This window comes from Tamandua tetradactyla, chromosome 18, assembly GCF_023851605.1.
Source record: "Tamandua tetradactyla isolate mTamTet1 chromosome 18, mTamTet1.pri, whole genome shotgun sequence".
NCBI lineage: Eukaryota > Metazoa > Chordata > Mammalia > Pilosa > Myrmecophagidae > Tamandua > Tamandua tetradactyla.
The window spans coordinates 40,094,929-40,110,994 of NC_135344.1; the positions used below are offsets into that span (position 1 = coordinate 40,094,929).

The 16,066-nt window shown below is 37.0% G+C and overlaps 1 long non-coding RNA gene and 2 pseudogenes across 3 annotated transcripts in view; 1 reads left to right on the forward strand and 2 right to left on the reverse strand.

Moving 5' to 3' along the window:
- The window catches only part of LOC143662132 (uncharacterized), a 326,678-nt gene that overhangs the window by 245,595 nt on the left and 65,017 nt on the right, over nucleotides 1–16,066 (reverse strand). The gene's annotated exons all lie outside the window — the stretch shown is intronic.
- On the forward strand, nucleotides 10,476–11,070 carry LOC143662612 (integrin beta-1-binding protein 1 pseudogene; annotated as a pseudogene).
- Nucleotides 14,147–15,164, reverse strand: LOC143662613 (tetraspanin-31 pseudogene; annotated as a pseudogene).

Below are 16,066 nucleotides of genomic sequence, written 5' to 3' on the forward strand. Positions count from 1 at the left end.
CATGCTTCACAATTTTCAAGCACTGTATATTATTTGATTCTTGTAAATAAGTTTCATAATACTCATTTTCCAGATAGGAAAACTAATGCTTTCCTTGATTTAACCTTTCATTTAAAGGCATATGGCAAAACATTAAAAAGCAAAGGGGAGTAACTAGCTTTACTTTCAAATCTATTCTACTGGTCTTATGAAGCGTTAGTAATAATTTGATCATTGTAATGAGTTAGTAATCATTTGATAATCGTAATGAGCAAGAATTATATTCACAAGAACCTAAAATGAAGTAAAACCTAGAAGAGGGCCCAAATCATTAAACATCTTGATCAAAGCTTCCATTTAGATTCAGTTCAAAGGCAGAGATGCAATGTCCCCCAAATACGATGCTACTACTGATTCATTTCCTCCCTATCAACCTCATACAACCATGAAGGTTTTCCCCATTCTGATCTCTTGTTAGTTTTCTCACCATATCCCTGATGAGAATCTCCTTTCCCCTTCCTTATCTTGCCTATTATTTTACCTCGGAGTCAAGTGCCACTTCTTCCACATACCACCTATCTGGAAGATGGTTTTTGAATAGGAGGATGAAGGAGAAGAATGATGTGTGTACCAAGCAATAAATTAATAAATTAATCTGCATTAGAGGTTTTACATCTTGAAATTTACACAAAAATGTTTTCATATGAATGGAATGGCTTAATGCTCTCACTAAGGACATTTGAATTTTGTAAGCTGATTCTGAACTTTTTAACTCAAGCAAATAAGTGCATACTGGTGAAAAAGAATAAGTTGAAACTAAAGACTAATACAAAAAAAAAAAATCAGGAAAGGGGTATATTTCCAATACTGGATCTTGTGAGTTTCCTGCTCTGCTACATAAAAGCAGGATCAAGGAATGTGTGCTATAAATAACTGCTAGGGCTATATTCATCTGCAACAGAGTGAGGTGGTTTGAGACCTGGCTCCTAGAGCCAAATTGCCTGAATTCCAATCCAGCTCTGACACTTTACTACTTTACTGGCCATATGAATGTGGACAAGCCACTCCCCCTTTCTGCCCATCAGTGGCATCATCTGCAAAGTGGAAGATAATACAAGTACCTACCTCATAGGGTGGTTGCAATTCAAAGGACATAGAAGGGTGCCTGACCCAGAAAAAGTATATTAGGTGTTAGCATTTGGAAATATTCTGCTTCTTATGTCTCCTTTTCTTGCTCTTGTGTTCAATTTGGTTATGAGTGACTAGATTATATACATCATGCACAGTTTGTAGCACTGGTATCACCAAAATTTAGAAGGTTGGTTTTCCTACACAAAGCAGTTTTCTATTGTAATGAGGACATACAGACTGGAAGATACTTGTCAAATCAAACAGAATCAATTCTCATTATTTGCAGATTCTACATTTGTGTATTTGTCTACTTGCTAAAATTTATTTGGAACCCTAAGATCAATACTCATAGTGCTTTTGCAATCATTTACAGGCATGCACTGAGCAGCAAAATGTTTGAGTTGCCTGATGTGCATGTTTCCAGATGAGGTTGAACAAGAAATATTTTATCTTTTTGTTTTAGCTTTCATACTGTAAACATGTGTCTATTTGTGGCATATTTGGTACCATGTTTTTCATATATATATATTGAGATCTCATTGTTTAAAATGACCTCCAAAGACAGGGCTTAACTATTGTCTATTGTTCATAAGCTCAAGAATGCTGTGATGTGCATTATGGAGAAAATACGCGTGTTAGATAGATGTGTCAAAGTGCTGTTGGCTGTGAATTCAATGTCAATGAATCAACAATATATATTAAGTAGGATTTCTTTAAATATAAAACAAAATTATGTATTTATTGGTTGATGAAAATTTGTGACCAGAGGCTTGCAGGAACCTAACAATATATTTCTCTAAGTAAGAGTCGTTTAGTATTCACAAATTCAGTGTCTTTGGTAACTTTATAGGACATATTACCATGAAGAATGAGAATTGAGCATAGCACAATCACTTCAAGTTCCAGATGAGAACACTGTGGCTCCCTGGTGACTGGCCAGTATTAGAAAACTGCTGGTTTGTTCATGATCATAAAGCCGAGGTTTTTAGGTAGAACAAGCAACAGGCAGACCTGGACTTGAACCTTGCCTCTAGTCCACATAGTAAATATTTTTTGAGAACATTGTTTAATTTTCCTGAGCCCCTTTACATACAAAGCACATCTTCTTTATTATTGTTGTTCAAGATTAATACATGAAAGAACACAACACAGTTCCTACAGATATTATGTGTGTTAGTCACAAAAGTCAATGCTGTATCAAATCAGCCACTGAATGTAAAATGGCTGTGGTTGATTATATTACTATTCTCAATTACTTTCTACTTCCTTGAAGGGGATAATATGACCATTCTTCTCCCCTCACCTTGGCCTTGACTTTGGGCTTATTCATGTGACTTTTTTCTGTTTTGTTTTTGCTAAAAAAAATGCACATAGATATAATGAATACCACTGAATTATAAATGTGATTGCCCTCTACTTTGGCCAGGCTTGTATCTTTTCCTCTGACAAGAGAATGGCATCCCTTAGATAAAGGCTATTCTGCCCTGGCCCCAGATTTGAAGACATGTGCAGTAAACCCAGAGTCATCTACTGCCTGGGGAATAGCTGCTTCTGACTTTCAACTGTCAGGTAATATAAATGAAATATATATATATATATATATATATATATATATATTTGCTCTTATTAGAAACTGAGGTTTTAGGGCATCCACCCAGAAAATCTTATCAACCAAGATCCTCAAACACAATAGAAGCTTATTTCTTACATAAGTCCAAAACAAGTGTTTCTGATTAGTGGGCAACTCTTCTCCAAGCTGTACGTCAGGGAACATTTTGCAGCTTCAAGTGTTTCAATATATGGCTTCCAAAGTCCCCAAGCTCCCTAAGAGCAAGACTTGAAGTATTATTAGAAAGATCATGAAGAATTGAGAATGGGTAGTTTTATGCACAGGGCCTAGAAGTGAAGCACAATATTTAAACTTATTCCATTGGTGGAAACTTAATCATATGGCCACATCTAGCTGCAAGGTAGGCAGAATATGTAGTTTATCTGGATATTCAAGAAGGAAAGAAAGTTGTTTCAATGAAACACTTGCCAGCCTCTGTCACAATAGGATGCAAATAAGTATCAGTTTACTTTATTTTCACACTGCATCTGCATTATTTTTGTCATTTAGTGATTAAGAAAACAAAAATCTATTTTCTTTAACAGCCAATCCATTCTATATATAGCTAATAGAGTGGCTTTGCCAGAGTTTGACTAGGATTTCATGCTCCTCTGCCAATTCATGCAAAGGCTTCCCAATATCTAAAAATACCAACAACAACAGTAATAAAGCTCTCCAAACTTTATAACTAGGTATTCAAGATCCTCCTATATAATGCCAACTTAAATCTTTAATACTTCTTTGGGTATCTCTCATAAACAGGTGAAGCCAGGTATGTCCTGTTGGCTCAGACAGGGATAATACTTTTTGCCTATATAGTCATTGTGTGTCACACAGAGGGGAAATTATTGGAAGAAGCATGCAAAAGGTAAATCAGTAAAGAACCAGATTTTGATTACCAGATTCAACTGGTAATTATTAATTTTGATTATCAAATTTGAACTGGACTAGGCAGGGCATGGGTTGCAAGTGACAGGGCCAGGAAAATTTGGGGCCAAAAAAGGGATTTTAAAGCATGAAAGAAAAGTAAGCCTGTGCAAATGCCTTGATCTAAGCACAGATTGCTCTTGTTGGTTTTTATAAGGCTGTTCAGAACCTGAATTGAAAATCCAGGATAACTTAAAACAGCTGAAATTGGGCACACTCTCACCACTGTTGAGAGTATTACCATTCCAGTGTAACTTGCTTTGATTTCTTCCAATGAAAGTTAACCTTTCTTTTTCTGAACTTACTTTTATCAAATATCTTCTGCATATGATTCAATACTTAGTATATTTTCATATTATAATAAAAGCTTATGTGTTTACATGTCATAACTCTCTATTAAGTCACTAATTGGACACCAGAATTTTATAAAATAAATAATATTTTAAAACATCAAACAAAATATTGAATACATAACAGTGTTAAAAAAATTAGTGATCCTTCTCTCAAAAATATCCCAAGTCTCCTACCTTCTTCATTCCTTACAAAACAGTTTTTAATTTTTTTTTTTTTTTTTTTTTTTTTTTGTACACAGGCAGGCTCCAGGAATCGAACCCAGGTCTCTGGCTTGGTAGGCAAGAATTCTGCCTGCTGAGCCACCATTGCACTGCCCTCAAATAATATTTTTGAGTTAATAAATCAACAGACAAATGTAGTATAGAAATTAGGAGACTATTTAATGATATAATTGCTTATAATCTATGACATTGGGCAACTTCTCTTGAGCTTACTATAAGAATCTCTCTAAGATCCTGCCTACTTCTCAAATGTATTAGTTTTCAATTGTGGTTTAACACATTACCACCAACTAAACAGCACATATTTACTAACTCACAATTCCATGGGTCAAAACTCAGACATAACTTAACACAGTTGGCTCCTCTGCTTAGGGTCTCACAGGATTGAAATTAATGTGGGAACTAGACTGGACTCATATCTGGAGACTCTGGGGATTAATATACTTCTAAAATCTTTCAGGTTGTTGGTATAAATTAATTTCTTTGGTAAAAAACTTTACCCTTCTTCCTTGAATGTGGCCCCTTCCATCTTCAATCCAACAAAGGCACATTTAATCTTTTTCATACTTCAGATATCTTTCTCTTTTTCTTGTAAAGGCTCATGTGACTACTTTGGACTGACCTGTATAATTCATAATTGTCATTTTGACTTAAGGTCAGCTGATGAGTAACCTTTAAAACGTCTGCAAATTGCTGTTGTCATGTAATGTAATATAATCTTGGGAATAAAGTCAGAGAGCAGAGATCATGGGGACCAAAATCTACCTACTGTAAACATTGCGATATTGACAAATTCAGAAAAAAAAAAAGTTTCAGAAGTAATATGTGTCCAAAAATTGGAGGTTTTCAAGCAAAGGCATTTTAGATGAGCACCAATTGAAGCATATGCTTTTTCAGACCCTTTTCAACTCTGAGAATAAATGATTCTTTGTTACATAGTTTGCTATTTTAAATTATTAATTTAGTGGATTTTTCTATTTGCTGCAGCATACTGTAGTTCTTTGATCTCATGGAATGCCTGAGGAAGATGCAAAAGATACTCCAGGGCATGGTAGGGTCAAAAGGAAAAATTCTTTGAGCTCTTTCCTTTATTTTCAAAGATAAGGAGTCACAATAACATATTCCACTATATTATATAAAGGTGTACCTAATTCATGCCTCTTGTTTAACTGATATATCTAGTCCTGGCATAAGCTTTAATGTTAATGTACATATTGCAATACTGCCAGCAAACTTGGAAAAGTATGTGAAATGTATTTAGAAATAATGCAAATCAGAGAAAGAAACTCCTCAAAAATATCTGGAATGCATCTGAATGCAGAATGAGCATCATCTGGGAATGTTTCAATTTCACCTGCTGTCATCTCTCTCTAAATTATTTCAGAAATGCCATGCTTGGTTGAGTGCTATATACACAGGTGGCTCTGTATCAATGGTTTTTAATGATGGTATGTATATAGAAGAGAGGGGAGGAGTGAAATACAATCTTAGAATATGTGACTTTGAGCAGAACTACATTAACAAATGTAAAGCATGTTATAATAAAACCTCTATCATCTGGAGAGCTATTGAGGAGAGTAAAGTGTTCCAGAAACCTCAATATCCTGGTCTGTGGATGATAAGTCTGTCCTCTCTCCCTTCTTTCACACTTGTTGAAATATATTTTTTAAATTGTACATGTTCACTGTTCTGGATTGAAACTTTTACTATCATGAAATACTAAATTATTATGTGAAGAACTCTATCATAGATCTTTGTTGAAGATTGAAAGTAGGAAATGGATAAGATATAGTGGGCTGGACTGAACTGCTCTGATCTCAACACATGCCCCAGAAATGTTGAGTGTAAGTGAACTGCACGAGATGTCAAATCAATTTGTCATACTGACCTGTATTGCTGTCGTTAAGCTCTAGCATTGAAATGCAGTAAATTCAATTGGCTGAGGATATTGGTGAGTAAAAGCTTATTTTTCTGTGTGTGTGTGTGTGTGTGTGTGTGTGTGTGTGTGTGTGTGTGTACACTCACTTGCAAACTGAAACAAATGCTGGCACTTGTTCCTTTAGCTGTTCACAACTTTATGGCCAGCTGGTGATGAGAGAGATGCACTGTCGTTATTTGAAAATACTTTTTATAACTCTTGGTAAAGACCAAGGACACTGAAGGAATAATTTTGGAGGTCTTGAGTTGAAATGATGTGATTTTGAGGGCCAATTTTTTCAGCCTCAAAACAAAAATGACTAGAATAAACAGATTATTTCCAAACTGAGGTATGTCTGTCAAATGACCATATATCCAGTTTATCCAGGAAAGATTTAATTTATGTTAGGTCTCACAAAATAATTATTATTTGTGTTCCCTTCTACTTTCAACTGTCCCAATGGGCTAATAAATTATACATAAATACCATATTGGTGCACTTCTTTTGGAAGAAAAAACTTTTTTCCTGTATTCTCAGAGTGCAAAAATAAAGCTTGGTAAAATCTACATATGCTTATAATTCTCATGTAGTATTATACATAAAGATATTTACAAAGGAAATAAAAACTCACCTGCAAAACCTATACAATTCTAAGAACTCCAATATTAATTTTTGTTGTAGATAATGTTTGGCTGATAATGCTGCTTGTGGCATAATGTCTTTCATCAGTTTTGGAAAATACCAGCTATTATTTCTTCAAGTATTGCACTTGCCTCATCATCTCTTTGAGTTGTTTTTTTTGGTCTACTATAGAGGTTGTTTAAGTTTTCTGGGTTCTAAAACAAATACCATATAATAGGTTGGCATAACATAGGAATTTATTGTCTCATGGTTTAAGAGACTACAGGGCTTACTTCCTCTTGGTGTAGGTATCTTTTGACTAGCCGTTAATCCCTGGGGTTCCCTGGCTTTTCCATAACATGGAGATATCCTCTCCTTTCTCTTCTGGCTTCTACCTCTTGCAGCTTCCTGCAGCTTTTCACTCTGTGACCTTCTGTGTAAAGCCTCCAGCAACAGCATTAAGACCCATCCTGATTCAGCTGGGCCACATCTTTAACAAGGTTATTTCATCAGAAGTCCTATTTACACTGGGTTCACACCTATAGGAATGGATTAAGACTAAGATTATGTTTTTCTGGAGTAGATAACTCCCAGTCATCACAGTCTGCTCTCTGGACCCCAAAAAGATATGTTTTGCCCATATGCACAATACATTCATTTCAACATAACATCCAAAAGCCTTAAATCATTTCAGTGACAATGCTAAGTATGAAGTCTCATAAAAATCAACTATGGGTATAGTCTATACTGGGGCAAAATTCCTCCTCAATTGACAGACCTGTGAAACCTAGCAAGTAAGTCATTCATGTCCAATATTATACAATGGTTAGACAGGCATAGAATACATATTTCCATTCCAGAAAGAAGAAATTGGGAGGAAATCAGGGGTCATGGGACACAAGTCTGAAACTGAGCAGAGAAAACTCCATTAGATAACAAGGTCTAAGAGCCATTTATGGATCAAAATTTGTCCTCTAGAACTACCAGAGCTGCTCTCACAAATTTATTTCTTATATTTCTGGTGAAAAGAATATCCTTTGGACATTCCTGGGGTGGGTGAGGAGGTCTCTCATGATAAATCCACTCTAATATTCAATTATTTTTAAGGTTTTGGATCCCCTCACCTACATTATACCAAGGCAATTCTGGTATTTCAACTTCAAGTAATGTAGGCTACCTTTTGATCCATTCTTTACCCAACCACCCAAATAAACTGTTAGAGCCCTTTCTAACCCCTTGAGCCACAACACTGAATCCAGGATCTCTGCTTAGTGTGTCCATATAAAAAAATGTGACCTTATACAACTTTATGTTCCTTCCATCATTACCACACATACTTCCCTGATTTTGCTATATATAAACTGTAAAAATCATGCAGTTATTTTGGAGTGTCATGCACCTCCTCATGAGTCACACTTTGTATCTTAGCTTTCAGGGCCTGTTGTGGCTACAGTCTAGCTATATGTCTGAAAGAAGGGTGGAGTCATAGGGATGGGTCATGAGAAGAACTGGCAGTGACCTGCAAGCCAATGAGATATTCTCTTACAGTTTCATCTGTTGAAACAGAGTTAATTTCTCTAGATGGAGGTGTGAAGACCATTTCCTTGGGGGAAGCAGTTACAGGTTTATCAGTCATAGCAAGGATAATCTCTTCAGATAGAGGCAGGGTGACTAATTTCCTAAAGACTGAAGGTCAGGAAGCTGATTCCTCAGGGTAGAGTGGAAGTTGGGTGGCTGATCCCTCAGGGGGATACCATTACAACTTTATCTGGCAAAGAGGACTCAACAGAATATAGGGTTTCAAAATCTCAACCATCATTATTATTAGCCCTCATGTTCTCATTGCAATATTCAGGATCCCATTCCTCTCCAATGAAAGTTTTTTTCAGGGAACACATAGACATTTTCACGTCCTTCATGAACTAGGAAACTGAAGCCTTGAACTCATCCTTTTCTTTAACAAGTATATTCAGCATATTTAGGTACCACCAGCCAACATCATTATAATAACTTTTAACTCCAGAAAACTCTGTTAAAATATCAAACACACTTTCATCCAGAGTTTTGCTTCTTATAAGCATTTGAGTAGCAATATCTATTGGTGATATTTTGCATATCTCTATTGCCAATTTATACCACTGACTATCAGTGCCATCTTGATCACTGGAAATAGTCATTAGTGCCTTTTAATTTACTCAGATTAGAGGACAGATTACAAAATAAATCACCTGAATTAATTCAGAAATCTCATACTTAAGATTCTGTTTCTTAAGAACCACTCTTGGTGCCAAAATCTATTTGTCCAAGTTGAAACAGAACTGATAGTATTCCTGGATTTTGGCTTCCAGGTTCTTGGCTATGCCATGAGAAAGACTTCAAAGGCCTGGCACAGAACAAAATAAGGCAGAAAATTTATTGAGAACACATGTGTGGTAGTTAGATTCAGTTGTCAACTTGGCCAGGTGAAGGCACCTAGTTCTGTTGCTGTGGCCATGAGCCAATAGTATGTGAACCTTATCTGTTGCTGATTTACATCTGCATTTGGCTAGGAGGCTTGCCTGCTGCAATGAATGACTTTTGACTTAAGTGGCTGGTGCTTAAATGAGAGAGCGCAGTGTAGCACAGCCTAAGCAGCTCGGCATACCTCATCTCAGCACTCGCAGCTCAGCCCAGGTTTTTGGAGATGCAGAAAGAAATCACCCCAGGGAAAGTTGTTGGAACCCGGAGGCCTGGAGAGAAGGCCAGTAGAGACCATCCTGTGCCTTCCCACATAAGAAAGAACCTCAGTGGAAAGTTAGCTGCCTTTCCTCTGAAGAACTAACAAAATAAATCCCCTTTAATAAAAGCCAATCTGTCTCTGATGTGTTGCATTCCAGCAGCTAGCAAACTAGAACAACATGCAAGAGAAAATGTAAGCACTCTCAAAAATAGAGGTGAGGAAGGCAAGAGGCAATAGGCAATAGGCAATGTGGGACTATTTGCCTTTATAGATGAGCTTTATTTGTTCCCCCTCCCCCTTCCTTGTTCAGGGCTTTTTATTCTACCTTCCTTTCTCTCCAACGCAGTGCCTAGTGGTAGATAGAGCATTTGGGTGGGTTGACTGGCTCCAGTCTTCTCTGTATAGATTACTCAGGTGGGGTCCCTTGGCTTCAGATAGGTAGGCTGTCACTGGGTGTTTCCAATAAGTGGGTGCAGATTGTCTGTCCAGGAGGGCCTGACTTTGATTAATCATCTTTGCTTAAAGGATCCTTCATGTTTTGTTTTCTTTTTTCTCTCTCCCATCTCTCCTTGTCATAGCCTGTCTCAACAGGATATAAATATTTATGTAAATATTAGGAGATTTATTATAGGAATTGAGTCACATGACCATGGGACTGGCAGATCCAAATTCCATAGGGCAGGTTGCAAGTTAGGAACTCTGATGAAGGTTTCAATAAATTCCCTAGGAGACAGAGGACTGAAAAGTTGGCGCCAGAATTAGAACTGGAAGAACTGCCCTGCATGCTGGCTGCCAGAGTAGACCCCTCTGATCCCAACCAAAAGCAGCTCCAAAGATGGGTTGGCAGTTATGAGGCACATCCTTTTTCCTAAAGGAACTGATCATGTCAGAAAGAAAGGAAGCCAACTGTATAGACTGCTGTCTATGGAACTTTGGAAGACATTAAAATAGCAATCATTTCTATAGGGAGCTTCTTTGGATTAAGTTATGGTGAAAATGTTTCAGAAAAGCAAAAAACGACACAGTAGTAGCAGTTTCCAAAGTAGTGAAATCAGTACTAAGAGCAAGTCTGTAGATTTCAGCTTTGGGGGGCTCTCCCGATCCAGTACTGTAGCACCCGCCTCAATACAGACTTACCAAAATCTCAGGACAAAGCAGCAATAATTCAGATACCTGCACAGAATTTCAAATAAAATATGTTGGTGCCATTGAGAAACTGAAAGTCTCTGAGGGAAGATGTCTTGAAGGGCCAATAGATCTGACAAATTTATAGATGTTACCCAGAAAGACAGAAAGCTGCCCTTTGTTCCTTTGCAGGGAGAATTTATTCTGGGAGTTTCCAAGTATGGTATAAAAATATCAACATCAGATCAGTCTGATGTTCTGCCATAGGCATGTTCTGCATAGGATGGTGTGCTATGATGATGGTCTGGGGGCAGAGAAAAGCTTACTGGCGCTGAACACCACAGATGCAAGCAATAAAGAATACAGCCTACGGATTTATCAGTGCAACAGCCTGGAACAAGCACAAGTCATTTACAAAGTTTTATCCACTGCTTTTGACTTTGTATTGTTATCTGAGAAATCCTGAATTCTGCAATCAAGTAGAAGTTGACTTCATTTGGAAGAAAGTTCAGATGTTTTCTAAATAGTTATTTTTTTCAATCTGCAATGTTGAACAATTATGGAAATTTGAAGTGATCCCTTGTTCTAGAGTTTTTGAAGAAAAGGAAATGTATAAAATACTGATCATGTTTTTATATTAATATGTGAGTGTCTTAAAGAAAAAAAGAAGAAGCTGGTTGGCTGAATAAGAGAAATTCTTCTCTTTGACTGCTAAAATCTCCCTTTAAGCCCTCCAATTGATTAGATGTGACTTCTCATGCTGAAGTCAATTACCTTTGCTGATTATAGATGTTATTGGTCACAGATGAAATCAACTAATGATTTCAATCCATGAAATACCCTCAAAGTAACAACCAAGCCGGTGCTTGCTTGACCAAATAAACAGGACACCCTAACCCAGCCAAGTTGACATGTGAGCTTATCATCACAGATGTATTATCAAAATATTAAGAAGAGAAAAAAATGGAGTTTTCAGGGAAGTTTTCCTACAGGATTAGGAGGTTGAAAGAAAACTAGAATTTGCAATAAGTAGAGTCATGTGGAATCATTTTTTCAGTAATATCTCTGATAAACAATATGATGAAATAAATGTTAAAAATGTGTATTTAATGGAAGGGAACATTTACATATTGAAAAAATCTTACTCATTGAAAATACCACAATTATTCTGCTATTGCAATTAAATAAAAAAACTTTATATCAATTATAGCCTATGAATTCTATCACCAGAATTACTGATGGAACCTACAAAAATAAAATTTATCAATTGAGGAAGAAATAAAATTCAGTAATACAAAATAAGAAGAGTAATAGTACAAACTATTCAATCAGTAATTAATTCTGAGTTGATTAATTAAAAAAGCTCACTAAGATGCTTTAATAGAAACATCTTTGAAGTATGACCTATTATTATCACTTATTATGAAAGGAGAGCTTATTAAATTCATTGCAGTTTGGTCTGGAGGTGGTATATATTATAAACAGGAGTGATTAGTGATTTATAATTTACAACTTTCTTTTCTACAGGTTCATTGCAGTTTGGTCTGGAGGTGGTATATATTATAAACAGGAGTGATTAGTGATTTATAATTTACAACTTTCTTTTCTACAGGAACAACTGAAATGTTCTTTGGATGGATTTATGGCAAACCACAGAGCACTGTTTTTATTTTGCTGTTGTTGTCTGCTTGTTTTTCCATGCCCAGACCTGAAAAGCTCTTCTCAGAGCATTTGAATCCCTCTGTATTACATTCGGTTTGACAAGTCCCTTCTCTCAACCCAGTTTAGACCATATTATCAAGCACAGACAGTTTTTTCCTAGGCATTTCAGGAATCCATCTTTTGTTTCTGAAGGGCTGAGAAGCAAAAGAAAAGAGAGGAGAAAGGTGAGTTAAAAGCTCTACTGAAATACTTATAGCTCCATTATGGTCATAGCATCTGAGATTATATTTTTCGTATTTGGCTTAAGTTTCAGTTCAGAACTACCTTTCCAGAATTAGTTCATGATTGTTGGCCAGTTAGGGGCCAAATTGATATTATCAGCAGTCTCAGTTTGCTAAAGCTGTCAGAATGCAATATACCAGAAATGGGTTGGTTTTTACAAGGGGGTTTATTAGGTTACAAATTTTCAGTTTTAAGGTCATTAAAATATCTGAATTAAGGCATCAACAGGATGATACCTGGACTCTGAAGAAAGGCTGCTGGCATCTGGAACACCTCTTCAGCTGGGAAGGCACATAGCTGGCATCTGCTGGTCCTTGCCCCCAGTTCATTGCTTTTAACTTCTGATTCTCATGGCTTTCTCTCTATGAGTCTTCTCTTAGCATCTCAGGGACTTTTCTCTCTCTAAGCATCTGTGGGTCCTCTCAGCTTCTCTGGGGCAAACTCTGGATTTCATCTCAGCTTAGCATCTCCTGGTACATTGATTGTCGTCAAGCATCTGTGCTCTGATTTTCATAGCTGTCTCCAAAATTCATTCTCATAAAGAACTCCAGTGAGCAGATTAAGAATCCCCAAGAACATGGCTTTTCTGAGGCACATAAGAGATTCAAAACAGCACTAGACACCCCCCCATAAAAAAAAAAAACAGAAACAACAACAAAACTGATTCCATCAGAGTTTCAGAATAAGCCACAGTTTAAGTTTTTAAACATCAGAAGATAATTCAGCCATCAATGAGAACAACCAGTCTTCCATGGATCATCACCATTTTATTTCCTCTGAAAGTAATCCTAGATGCTCCCTCTTTCATTAGATGTGCCAACAGGCTTACTATCTCTCCTTAACTGTGATCAATCACAGAAGGCTAAGCTGCCAAGAAAGATTTCCTCAAATATGAACAAAAATCTACTATCTGAAGTTAAGAAACCCATAACATGTATATTTTCTACAGTCACTTTTGGACTTTGCTGCATGTGTACAAACACAGCAGCAACAGAATGTGTGGGCTGATGAGAAAAATGCAAACAAACTGATTTCACTAAATTTAAGAATCATGGAGATGATCCTAATTGCTAAGAATATATATTATCAAATTGTGAAATCATTTTGCCTCAGTTTTAAATTAACATATGAATATAGAAAGCAGCTTCTTTAAATAAGCAATATAAGAATGATCAGTGTGGTAGACTACAATAATGGCTCCAAATCTGTATCATAATCCTTTGGAATTTGGCTTTGCAGAACACCCCCTCCATGAGCACAGTGGTGACTTATCCCACCCCTTGACACTGTGACCCACCATGTGACTTGCTTTGGCCATTGGGAAGTGGCAGACATGAAGCAAAATGAGGCTTGAAATGGCTTATGTATTTGAACAGGTCTGCAAAACTTGACTATTAAGAATTCAGGACTTTATGAGCCATAAATTAAATCACTGATGGCATGAAATCAGCTATGGTGGGAGAATTAATACCACAGAAGCCAAAAAATGCTACAAAGCAGGGTTTTTATATTTTATTCCTAGACAATCAGTTTACCAGCACATCATTGCATGTGGAATAGAGCCAAGTCACCTGCTGGCCCAAAGCACTAACCAGCCAACCACCAGACATATGACCAAACCCAGCCTAGACCAGTCAATCTGCTTAGCCAATACTCACCTGACCAGACATGTGAGCAGTAAATGTACTGTATGTCATTAAGGCATTGCTGTGTGTGTGTATGTGTGCACACGCATGATGTGTGTTTGGTCTTTTAAAAACACTTCTTCCTCTGATTGGCTTTTCCATTGGAGGATTTGGAAAAACCACTTGGAAGAAAGAACTTCCTTGCAGAATGTTAAAGATTCTCCTTAAGTCACCGTGCCTACCCAGAAGGAAGTCAGTGGAATCCCTTGGCTGATAAAGAGAAGAAATGAACATAAATTTCTTCTTTGAATGTGGAGTTAAATGGTCTTCATTTTTATATCCACTGAACTGTCCTACACTGAGTCCTGCTTAGTATAAGAAAGAGGTCTTGTTGTTTTCTATCTCTTCTTCTGGTCCTGATTGATCAGGTGTTTTAGCATATGAAAGGAGGAAGAGGAGAAACAGAGTCAGGCCACTTTGGGTGAGCAGAAGCAGGAGAGAACTCAGAAGAAACCAAAATCTCATAGAAAGGCACTGGGGCTGGCTTTAGGGGTTTTTTGATTCTGAAATTTCATCACTAGCCAAACATCAAAAATCTCTGAAAAACTGAAGAAGAGTCCATTCCCACCCCCAAACCCCAGGATTTTCAGAGCCTCATCTGAAGGCTTAAGGAACTTTTCTTCATCTTCTTGCTACAAGATTGTGAGTTTGAAGAAGCTACAACAATAAGTTTCTTTGTAGTTCATCCAGTGTCTTTTTAGTTATGACCCACCAAAAAACATTGATGGCATCTATCTGTTTGCTTCTATTAATAGTCAAACATGAATAAGAAACCCCAACCTGGAAGACAAAGATAAAACCAAGGCTGATCATGTAAAAGAACAGAAGGACTTGGTGGATTAGAGCATCTACCAGTCTAGCCACCATGATGAGGAGAAGGAAGACTCCATAGCAGTGATTCCCCCACTGATGTGTTTGCTCAACACCAGTCCTAAGCCCTTAAACCTAGTAGCTACTCCATTAAGCAACAAATCCACCAGCTATGGGAAACAGAATGAATTCAGTGCAGGTTATATTTCAGAAGAATCCTAGTGTGATGCATAGTCCAAGGCCATGCAAGGTCTGCAGCATGGGCAGAAAAGGAGTATTGAATTGTATGTGAATGTGGGGAGGGAAGATGGGGGAAGAAGAAGAGGAGCATCCCAGGAGACTACTGCTATTAGAAGTCAAGTGGCAGAAATGCAGTTATCAGATGGCAGGGAAGGGAGACTCTTTGAATATAAAAATGGAAGCCCTTAGCTTCATCTCTTCACTTCTCTCCATTTTGGGAGAAACTGAGGTTCACAGAAGGGAACTTTATGTCCACAGATTTCTGTTTATCTCCCCCAACACACACATACCCACTGTGCTTTTTTTATACATTATTGTGGGATATGTAACTGATATAACTAGAAAATTGACTTTACAAATTAATGCAGAGGATAACTGGGATATGAGACATGAGGTTTTCAGTCTTCCTAAGTCTTGTATTGATTATAGGCAAAGATGAGTATATAAAGAGTGAATAATTACTTTATTATTTATTAAAGAGAGAAAAGAATTGTTGAGTACTTAGAATGTTTCAAGAATTTCATATTTACTAAGAGCAATCCAGTAATATTACTTATCATCAAATGGAAAACAGGCTGATTAAAGTTTCCAAAATGGCTACAACAAGAGTTCTCATCCCATATATTCTCGTTTAATGTGATATTGACTCTCCTCCCATGAAGAGGCGAATCATTCCTCTTGAATATAGAAAGTCTTATGACTAAGGCAGAAATGATGTGAAAATGACTTTCAGGCCTAGGTCATAAAATGGAATACAACTTCTACTTGGTTCCCTTGGGATGG